This window comes from Eptesicus fuscus, chromosome 15, assembly GCF_027574615.1.
Source record: "Eptesicus fuscus isolate TK198812 chromosome 15, DD_ASM_mEF_20220401, whole genome shotgun sequence".
Lineage (NCBI taxonomy): Eukaryota > Metazoa > Chordata > Mammalia > Chiroptera > Vespertilionidae > Eptesicus > Eptesicus fuscus.
The window spans coordinates 53355849-53366155 of NC_072487.1; the positions used below are offsets into that span (position 1 = coordinate 53355849).

At 43.6% G+C, this 10307-nt stretch overlaps 1 pseudogene; it reads left to right on the top strand.

The window, feature by feature from the left end:
• Window positions 1-9043: 9043 nt before the first annotated feature.
• Window positions 9044-10307, top strand: LOC103286396 (interleukin enhancer-binding factor 2-like; annotated as a pseudogene).

Genomic DNA, 10307 nt, shown 5'->3' on the forward strand with positions numbered 1-10307 from the left:
CACGATAGAGGTGATGATGACTATCTTTTGAAGGTCTAATGAAGACTTTTGTTTCTATGAAAATCCTGAGCAATTGCATCCTTGGTCTTATTCTATTTATTCCGTGTCTTTTCTTACATTTATACCAACTAGTTGTCCCATTATAAAAATAATATACATGGTAAAAAAAATTTTTTTTCACCAAACAAAAGCAAAAGCCCCTTCCCCCTCCCCCACTCTCTCAGTTCTACTCCCCGGAGGTAGCCAATATTCACATTTTGTTTATCTGTCCAAAAATGCACACATTCATATAGGCATTAATCTAGCTTCTTGATTTCAAGTAGCAGAAATTAACCCTCTGGAGAATTTAAGCAGAAAGGGGACTTAATACAAGGTTTCTTCATAGCTCACAGATCCCAGGAGGGCCAGAGAACCAGTCTCAGAAGTTTCACAACCAGGAACAAGGTCCCAAATCATGCCATAGATGCACCCTGTTTTGAGCAGGATCCTCCTCAGTCATTTGCAATCCAAGCCTTCACAAATGTATATTTTACTTTTTAAATGAATGGGTTCATACTATGCATACTGTTCTAAATCTTTCGGGATTTTTTGTTTTGTTTTGTTTTCATTTAGCAAATGGTTTGAGCATCTTTCCATGCAGGTGAGTATAGAGCTACTGCATCCTTTTTAATGGTTGTATGTAACACCATTAAACAGATGTACCATAATTTAATCATTTTAATGATGCACAATTAGCTTGTTTCCAGTTTTCTGCTATTATAAAAAAATCTGCATTGAACAATGCTTGTAGCAGTCAAGGTCCCAGCAGGAGACAGATGGCACACTTGGCTGAGGAAATGAGGAACATTTACTGAAGGATTGATTCCAGAAGTGTGGGCCAGGTTTACTAAGAGCCCCAAGGGTTGGTTGCAGTACTCCAAGGCTGGTGACAGTTGGGAGCCATTACCACCCCAGGCCAAAGCGGGGAAAGGAGAGAGCAGTTACTGGAATTCTGCACCAGAGAAAACTGGAGAGATCTATCTAATAGGAGCTATAATCTTTGGTAGAGGGACACAGACAACCCACAGAGACCCAATAGGGAGCGGTTCCCATAGGAGTAAAAACCTCTGACCTCAACCTCCTCCTGCCCTCTGACCTCTTGCTCATGCTCCTCGTTGGCCAAACCCAACTTTTGACCAGAGGTTCAGAGTGTGCTGATGGAGTCCTCACGGTGGGCCTCCCAGGGTTCAGAGCAGGGAGGAGAGAGATGTGGCAGGTAAACAAAGATTCCAGCACCTTGCTGCTCAAAGTGGCGTTCTTGGCCCAGCAGCATTGGTACCAACTGGGAGCTTCTTAGAAACACAGCGTCTTGGGTCCACCCCAGACCAACTGGACCAGAATCTGCATTTCAACATGACCCCCAGGTGATTCGCGTGCACAGAGTTTTTGAGGCATGGATCCAGCACACCTTTGTATATAAATTATTTATGAACTTCCTTCTAGTGTTTTTTCCATCGATTCCTGTATGGGTTTGGGTCCTCTGAGAATCAAATGCAAAATGGCGTTTTTGTGGGAGAAATGCTTGTATAGGATAAAGGGGGAAGGAGAGGAAAAGGGAAGGAGAGCCTTCAGAGCATGATGCAGGCCTGACGCCTGGGAAAGGAGAGTGGGAAGGGAGGAGGCTTGGGTAGGAAGAGCTTTAGACCGCCATGCAGTTCTGCGGTGCAGCCACACTCATGGGGCGACCCGACCGAAGGTGGCATGCTAAGGTGTACAGCGTCACACAGAAATGGCGGGGTTCTGGTATCCCCACCATGCTCAGTCACTGACCAGGAGAAACCAGGGGAAGCAGAGCCTCAGCAGGAATTCCAGAGAGGCTCTCAGGCAGTTTGCTCTCCATCAGGTTATCTCGAAAGGTGATCTGAGCAGTGTGCCTCTATTGCCAACACAATCCCCATTCAACCAGCATTTATGGAGTTTTCTGTATGCCAGGCATTATGTGTGTTGGATGAGAGGGCCACAGCCCCGGGCCTCTAGAGAATCACAGATGGTGGCAGAACAGGGTCATCTGTGCACTTTTGTTGTCAATTCAAAGGAAGGTACCCAGTTTGGAGAGGGGAGGAGGAAGTATTGCTGATGGCTTCATGGGAGAGCTTGGCTACAAGTTGGGCCTAAAGACTGGGTGGGGTCTGGATAGTTGTAAGAAAAGAGAGAAAACAGGTTGGAAAAAGAGAGCAGGAGGATAGAGAGACCAGAGACTGGTGCAGTGGATTGGCAAGGAGGTAAGGAGGGCTTGCTAGGAAGTAAAATAAATCTCTCTATTTATTTTTAAATGTCTAACGTTTTTTTCTAATAAGGTAATAATATTTGTTGTAAAGAATTCCAGGATCATGAAAATATAGTCTGCTAGCTCCTTGAGGTCAATGGCTTTGAGTGTTTACCACCATATCCCCAGAATCTGGCATACTGCCCACCAAGTGGTAGGTGACCAATAAATATTGGTTGAAAAATAAATAAATTGAATGAAAATGAAAGGGTCACTGAATCTCACATATCAGAAGTAAGTATAGCCCTGACCGGTTTGGCTCAGTGGGTGGAGCGTCGGCCTGCGGACTGAGGGGTCCCGGGCTCGATTCCAGTCGGGGGCATGTGCCTTGGTTGTGGGCACATCCCCAGTGGGGGGTGTGCAGGAGGCAGCTGATCAATGTTTCTCTCTCATTGATGTTTCTGATTCTCTATCCCTCTCCCTTCCTCTCTGTAAAAAAATCAATTAAGTATGTTTAAAAAATAAAATAAAATAAAAAAAGAAGAAGTAAGTATAATACAGTTAATGGTTTGGTGAATATTCCTGTAGAGTTTTTTCCTTTTGTGTATGTTAACACATTTTACCAAAATACAATCATGCTATCCATACAGCTCTACAACATGCTTTTCTTAACAATGCATCTTAAGCACATTTTTATGTTAAACACCTACAATTAGTGTAATTCTTTTTTAAAATATATTTTTATTGATTTCAGAGAGGAAGGGAGAGGGGGAGATAGATGAGAGAGAATCATCTCTCAATGATGAGAGAATCATCTATTGGTTGCCTCCTGCACACCACCTCCTGGGGATCGAGCCCAAAACGGGCATGTGCCCTTGACTGGAATCGAACCCAGAACCCATCACTTCACAGGCTGATGTTCTATCCACTGAGCCAAACCAGGTAGGGCCAATTAGTATAATTCTTGTTAATAACACTATGGGATATTAGTGCATGGATGTGCAATACTTTATTTTATAATCTCCTATTCATGAACAGTTGGGTTGTTTCCAACTTTTTGCTTCTAAAAACAATATTACAATAAGCTTCCTGTATGTTCATTGTTTGAGCACTTGTGAACCTGTTTCTGTTGGATAAATTCCTAGATGTGAGATTGCAGAATCAAAGGGATGTGAATATTAACATTTCTGATAAATGTTGCCTAATTGCTTTCCCAAAGGTTATACCAGTTTGCATTCCTACCAACAGGGTATGAGAGTGTCCATTTATTCACATCCTTGGCAACACTGGAATTAATAATCTTTTTAATATTTGTCAATCTAATAGGTAAAACAATATTTCAGAGTAATTTTAATTTGTATGCATTTTAAATAGAGATTGTATTATCTCTTTTTGGGGGAACTGTCTATTCAAATCCTCTGGCCATATTTATTTCTGTTTGTTCTTTTTTATTTCCCTGTTAATTCACATACTGGGTAAATATCATCTGCAAATATCTCTTTCTGATTTGTCTTTTGAGTTTATATTATTTTGGGCCTTACAAAATTTAAAAAAATTTATGTAGTAGTCAAATTTATAAATCTTTTCCATAATGGCCTTTGGGTTTTTTCATCTAGTACTTCCCTCTTTGAATTTTTTTTTTTTTACTTTGACACCTTTTTATCATTTGAGATTTATTTTGGTGGGAAGTTGGGATTTAATTTTATTTTTTCTAAATGGCTATCAAGTTGCTCCAATCATTGATTGAATTAGTCATCTTTTCCCCCCCTAATGTTTGAAATACCATATCTATATATATCATCTTATGATCTAAAAGGGATGTCATGACTCCCATGAAGGGAGCTAATACAACAAATCAAAAGTGCCTTCTAGAGAAATCTGTGTGTTCATCAAACTCCAATGAAATGAGATGATGTGGTCAAAGAACAAATAAACCACCCCACCAAACTAATAACAAACCCAAGGAAAGGACACGGTACTCAATTTGGGAAGAGGTATGAAAAGAATCAAGGTTCCAGCTAGATTTGTCTTCTATGGATGCCAAGTTGTCGTCATTAGCATTTATCTAGTGCTCACCCTGGGCAGAAACCATTCTTAGTGTCTTACCTCCATTAACAAGCTGTTGTGTACATTTCTACTAGTAATAGCTCGCAGGTAGTACCCACGCTGCTGGTCCAAGGACCACCCTTTGGGCAACAAGGTAATGGACATCTTCCATTTGCCCTTGCAGAAACTCTCTCCACTCTGCTTTGTGCCCAGAGAAGCTGTCTGTGTGGATGGTGTCGCTCAAACCTCCAAAACACCCTACTCAGGAGGTCCTGTTATTGTCACCACCATTTTACAGATGAGCAAATTGAGTTGAGAGAGGTTAAGTAACTTACCTCAGACCACTCAGCAATCTGTGATGGGACTGGAGTTTGGGCTCAGGAAAGTTGGCTCACAGTGGAAATCCTGAACCAGACATGAGGAGACATGCACTCAAACCCTTGCTTTGCACTTGTGTGTAGCATGACCGTGGATAAGTCACTTTGCTCTCTGAGCCTGCTTTCTCATCTGTCTACCTTGCAAGGTTGTCCTGAGGGTGAAATAAAATGGTAAGTGAAAAATAAAGTCTAGCAGTTTATGGCATGTGTAGGTGCTCAATAAATGACAACGTTTATCCATTACCTGGGACTTGAACCTATGTCTTATAAGGCCTAATTCCATCACTCTTTTCTCTGCACCTAAACCTCTGTTGGGAAGCATCCCAATTCGGTAGGCTGATCCAAGACACTATGAGTTGTACTCCTCTGTTTTCTAATCTGACCACAGATCTTAAATGTGTTGGGTGTCTGGACAGAGGCCAAAACGCACAGCTCCAGGTCTTCACTCTCGCTCCTGCTTCCTGGCACCAATTGGCAGACTGTTCTGTGGGTGGAGTCGCTTCCTACTAGTCCGGTAGCAGCAGCAGGTTGTCCTACGTGGGAGCTGCTTTGCATGGTTCGCCCCAAACTCCTATCCCCCTCTTAGAGCCTGAGGGAGATGCTCACAGAAGGCCCCTTTCCTTCAGGGGGCTCAGTAACCGGAGGCTGTGAGTTGACAAGGATGGCAAGTTAGATCTTAACTTGTTTGAAGCCCTCTGCCTGCTCTGGAACTCAGGCTCCCTTCTGTAAAATGAGAGAATCAGATGGAATTTGTGCTTTTTAACTTTTTTGCCTCTGGTCCCTATGAGAATAGAGAATATTTGATAAAAAGTTTTAAACACACACACAGAGAACAGCTTGTATACCCTATCCTACTGGCGATATAACAGACACACACACACACACACACACACACACACACACACACACACACACACACTGGCACTGGGCACCAGCAGAGGGTGTCCCAGGTTAACCTAAAATATGATTTCAAATCTCTGACACCACTTTAACATTCAGGTACCCCTGTAAACATTACTTCCTCAGAAAAGCCTTTCTACAACCCTAACTGGACCAGGTTCTATTATTATAAGCACTTTTAGCACCCTGTAATTCTTTAGCACCCTGATACCTTCAAACAGGTACCTTTTAATGTCTGCTCATTCCATTACTAGTGGTCAGGTGCACGAAATTAGTGCATGGGGGGGTGGGTTGGTTGTCCCTCAGCCCAACTGCCCCCCCCCCCTGCTGGTTTGCTCACCCCTAACCGCCTTTACCTCAGCCCCGCCACCATGGCTTTGTCCAGAAGGACACCCGGAAGGTCTCCCGGTCTAATTAGCATATTACCCTTTTATTAGTATAGATACTCTAGGCACCATGATGTAAAAATCTCTGTCTTGTGATAACAATTCTTCCCTTGACCAAACTCTAGCCAGGTTCCTCTGAGTCTTCTCAATTAGGACTCAACCTTGGTCTATAAATACTATAGACTCTCAACATAAATGATTTTATTCACCTACCTCCCCTCACATTAAAAGACTTAAACAAATACTAACATAGTTTCTAACAGCTCAAGGTTGCATCTCTAGTATGACCCTGGCCCCCCCCTTAGGTGCCTGTCTGAGAAAGCTGAAAGCTACCCAAAGAATTCAGAGTTCTGGCTAGCACCTGACCCTTTCTTATAATGCTTACTAAAAAGGGCTTATGCCCTGGATGGGTGGCTCAGTTGATTGGAGTATCATCCCGTATACCAAAAAAAAGTTTGTGGGTTCGATTCCCTGTCATGGCACATACCTAGGTTGCAGGTTCAATCCCTGGTTTGGGTGTGAACTGGAGGCAAATGATCAATGTTTCTCTCTCACATCAATGTATTTTCTCTCTCTGTCCATACCCAGTATATGACTTTTACCTTGTGACCCAAGGTGGTTGCTTGAGCTCCAGCTTTCATATCCAAATCCAGCCAGCAAGAAGAAGGAAGGGTAGGAAGTTTCTTTGAAGGACATTACTTAGGAGGCCCATCTTATAGCCCATTAGCAGCACCCTTAGTCACATGGCCATCTATGTTTAACTGCAGGGAGGCTGGGAAATCTGGTTGTCATTTTGGAAGACCATAGAAACAAACAAGTGAAAAAAATCAAGGGTTCTACTCTTAAGTAAGAAGAGCAGAATGGACCTAGCTAGTTTGGCTCAGTGGAGAGAGGGACAGCCCATGGACTGAAGGGTCCCAGGTTCGATTCCAGTCAAGGGTATGTACCTGGGTTGCAGGCTCGGTCCCTGGACCACGGCTATGTGTGGGAAGCAAGCAATCAATGTGTCTCTCTCACATGAATGCTTCTCTCTGTGTGTCTCTTCTCCTCCCTTCCACTCTCTCTAAAAATCAATGGAAACATATCTTCCGGTGAGGATTAACAAGAAGAGCAGAATAAATACTTGCAGACATCCAGCAGTTTCTGTCACACCTTTTTATTCCATTCTATTTCCTGTTCTGTCACAGATCAGCTGTGGGCCTGGACAACATACTTTCTTTGTTCTTGGTGCCAGTTTTTCTGGTAATTAGGGAAGAGAGTGCTTCGATCTAATAAAGAAGTTCAAAGTATTAAGCAGATAAACATGTCAGTGCTCTGGTTTCAGGGAGAACTGGAGCCCCACCCAGTAAGCCTTCTTTTTAACTTTCCTGGTTGGTTCCCTGGAGTTTCTGGGAGCAGATCTAGGAACTCACAGATTAGATTATCACAGAGGCCCTTCCAGCAAGGAGAACTGAAGAATTCCTGTTTGTTACATTTTGAGAGTAACCTCTCTCTGCCCTTAACTGGGTACCTCTCTAGTGAGTTCAAGTAGATGCCTATAACAGTGAGTGTGAGACACAAAGCCTGCCATTAATTGCCCACCCACTGTGTGTTTGGCACTGTACCAAGCTCTGAGAACATAATGTGACCACCGCTCATACTCTTAAGTCCCTTACATATTTTTGTTGTTGTTGTTACAAGGCCAGGGTTGATTTCAACACAATCCAATGTACCAAATGCTGTAACCAAGTATGATGGTGTTATGGACTGAATTGGGTCCTCCTAAAAGATGTGTTGAAGCCTTAGTCCTTGGTACCCACGAATGTGACCTTATTTGGAAATAGGGTCTTTACAGATGTAATTGAGTTAAAATAAGGTCATTAGAGTAGGCCCAAATCCAATATGACTCATTTCCTTAGAAAAGAGTAGAAGGGGCACAGATACAGACACACACCAGAAAAATGCCATATGATGGTGGAGGCAGAGATTGGAGTGAAGCACCCACAAGCTAAGGAATGCTAAGGATTGCCAGCAACCTCAGACACTAAGAGAAAGGCATGGAACATTCTCCTCTGGAGCCTTCAGAGAGCACATGGCCTTGCTGACAGGACTGGTTAATTTTGGACTTCTAGTCTCCAGAGCTGTGGAGGAATAAATTCTTGTTGTTTTTCAGCCAGTGTGTGTGATAGTTTGTTATGATAGCCCTAGGAGACTAATAGAGATGATCAGTTTGATGTGTCAGTTTCCTAAGCTTTAATCCCCAGTTATTCAATCAAGCACTAATCTAGATGTTGCTATAAAGGTATTTTGTGGATGATGAATGCTTACAACCAGTTGACTTTCAGTAAAGATGGGCCTGACTTAATCAGTCAAAAGGCCTTAAGAGCAGAACTGAGGTTGTCCTAGAAAATAAGGAATGCTGCCTGTGAACTATGACTTCAGCTGTTGCTAGAGTTTCAGCTTGGCCTTCCTGATGGCTGCCTTATAGATTTTGGATTTGCTTATCCAGGCCCCACAAGTAGCATAAGCCAATTCCTTGCAATAAATCTCTTACTGCATCTCCTATTGGTTCTTATTTCTCCAATGGAAACCTGACTAAGACACAATAGGATGATGCAATCTTGAAATACATTTGCCTAAAAGTCTATGGAATTGCTGAAGGCTTCGCAGAGGAGGAGGCTTTTGGCAGAGACTTAAAGGATGGATAGGGGTTTGCCAGGTGGGGAAGGGCATTTCTAGTAGAGGGAACAGCATGTGCAAAGACCTGGAGTGATGAAGCCTTACCCCTTTTCCCCTAGTGGCTGGAAATAGGCTTTGCAGAATTTGGAGCTACATTCTGAGGTCCTCTCCTGTCAAGCAGAGGACTTCAGTGCTTGTCCTGGAGGCCAGGGATTCTCTCTCTTTTAAAATTCTTCATTCTGTCTATTTTTTTAATTGAGATATAACTTTCATAAGTTAAGCTAATAGGTTTTAAAGAACTTGGTGAATTTTTTACATATGCATATATCCATGTGATCCACATAAAAATCAAGATATATTTATGGAAGAATCCACATTACTAACCGGTAAATATTTATGAAAAAAAAAATCCGCAGTACTAAGCACGGTTGGTGTGGCTTCCATTGTTCAGGATTTAGGGCGCCATGAAGGGCGACAGAGGCCGAGGTCGTGGCGGGCGCTTTGGTTCCAGAGGAGGCCCCGGAGGAGGGTTCAGGCCCTTTGTGCCCCATATCCCATTGGATTTCTATTTGTGTGAAATGGCCTTCCCTCGGGTTAAGGCAGCACCTGATGAATCTTCCTTCAGTGAGGCATTGCTGCAAAGAAATCGGGACCTTGCTCCTAATTCTGCCAAACGGGCCTCTATCCTTCCTCTGGTGACAAAAATAAACAATGTGACTGACAGTTTGATTGTGGCTCCAGGGACATTTGAAGTGCAAATTGAAGAAGTGTGACAGGTTGGATCATATAAAAAGGGAACAATATCTACAGGACATAATGTGGCTGACCTGGTGGTAATCCTAAAGTCGTGGAAAGCCTAAGAGCGCAGGATCCTTCGGAAGTTTTGACCAGGCTGACCAATGAAACTGGCTTTGAGATCCATTTTTCTGATGCTACCGTGAAGATTCTCATTACAACAGTGCCACCCAATCCCCGAAAACTGGATCCAGAATGCCATTTGGACATCAAGGCGTTGCAGAGTGCCTTCGCAGCCATCCGGCATGCTCACTGGTTTGAGGAAAATGCTTCTCAGTCCACAGTTAAAGTTCTCATCAGACTTCTGAAGGACCTGTGGATTCGTTTTCCTGGCTTTGAGCCCCTCACACCCTGGATCCTTGACCTACTCGGGCACTATGCCGAGATGAACAACCCCACCTGTCAGACAGCCTTTGGCCCTAAATGTGGCAGGCAGGCGTTGCTTGCAGATTCTGGCTGCAGGATTGTTCTTGCCAGGGTCAATGGGTATCCCAGACCGCTGTGTGAGTGGCAACTTCAGACTACACACAGTCATGACTTTGGAACAGCAGGACATGGTCTGCTACACAGCTCAGACTCTGGCCCAAATCTTCTCACAGGGTGGCGTTAGGAAGATCCTTGGCCAGGAGGGTGATGCCAGCTATCTTGCTTCTGAAATATCTACCTGGGATGGAGTGATAGTGACACCTTCAGAAAAGGCTTTGAGAAGTCATAAAATAAGAAGGAAGGAGAGGATGAGAAGGAGAATACAGAAGAACCACCTCCAGGAGAGGAGGAGGAAAGCATGGAGACTCAGGAGTGACTGTCCCTTCTCTCCACCCTTCCTTACCCAAGGGGAAGATTGGAGCCTAAGCTAACTGCTACTGGGCTTTATATGGTGGCATTTCTGAGGGGTAGGGA